The sequence below is a fragment of the Bison bison genome, unplaced genomic scaffold, assembly GCF_000754665.1.
Source record: "Bison bison bison isolate TAMUID 2011002044 unplaced genomic scaffold, Bison_UMD1.0 scf7180017852474, whole genome shotgun sequence".
NCBI classification, from domain to species: Eukaryota; Metazoa; Chordata; class Mammalia; order Artiodactyla; family Bovidae; genus Bison; species Bison bison.
The window spans coordinates 4,651-5,783 of record NW_011483047.1 but is presented as its reverse complement, the minus strand read 5'-3'; the positions used below and the strand labels follow the sequence as shown (position 1 = coordinate 5,783).

Below are 1,133 nucleotides of genomic sequence, written 5' to 3'. Positions count from 1 at the left end.
GTCACATAGCAGGTACCAAGAAACCTGAGTGTCAAATAAGTTTTTGCTCTTCCTCTGCTAATAATCTGCTATATAGTCTTGAGTAAATCAGTTCTACTCTCTGGACCCCTGTTTTCTGATTAGGAGGGAAATAAAACAACTGCCCAGTCCACTCACCCCAGAAGAGTAGACTTATGACAGGAACAGTGAATGCCCTCTGGAAACTACAGAATTATATCTAAGCTCTAGGCATGTTTCAGAGAATGAAGGCTCCGAAAAAGAACATTCACCTCTTCACATGCACCATGAAATTTGTTCCATGGTGGCCAAAGGGTGAGAGTGCATGCTAAAGACAAAATGGCCTAAAGAACTGAGATGGTGTACCACAGCAGCACTGGTACCTGACCTACCCAGGACCCAATGTGGGCAAAAGATCCTAGGAACAAGGCATGTGCCATGTGTTCCTGAAATCTATGACCCAAGAAGGGCTCCCCAAGTCTATAACCACCTCACCCTAGCCAGAGGGCCTAGTTTTAGGGAGAACTAGGTTAAGTCTTTACCATTCATTACTTTGCTCTGATCCCATTAGGGGGATACAGGGACAGTTCTTTCATAGATGAGGAAAAGTAAGGTCTAGCCATAGAAAGGAATATCCTATGGCTCCTTTGCTATGAGAATCCCTAAGGGGCCAGGAACCCTAATCCTTCCACTTCAACCCTTTAGCTTTCCAACCTTGGCCTCATGCCTGCCCCTCGCCCCTTCATTAGCCAGCACTCTCACTCTAGAAAACCTGCCCCTGTCCTATGGTAGGCTACACCTTGCCCTACCTATACCCCAAGAGACCTGGTCAGATCCATCTCTCTAAGGAACTTGTATCCCATACAAAAGATGATTTTTGCCCTGACCGGAACAGTACCTAGACTGACTCTAGAAGAGTGATTCTCAATAAGTGGCAATTTTGCCTTCCAGAGGACATTTTAAGTAATGTCTAGAGACATTTTTTGGTTGCCATAACTGGGAGAGGGTAATATGTTCTAGTATCTAATGGGCTGACAGACATCCTAAAGGGATGACAGACATCCTACAATGCACAGGACAGCCCTCCATGACAATAAATTACCTCGCCCAAAATGTCAATAGTGCCAAGGCTGAGA

General features: G+C 45.3%; 1 protein-coding gene across 1 annotated transcript in view; it reads right to left on the bottom strand.

Annotated features, from left to right (window-relative positions):
* Positions 1–1,133, bottom strand: part of KDM5C (lysine (K)-specific demethylase 5C) — a gene marked incomplete at its 3' end in the record, with an annotated part of 30,559 nt that overhangs the window by 24,782 nt on the left and 4,644 nt on the right. The window lies entirely within an intron of this gene.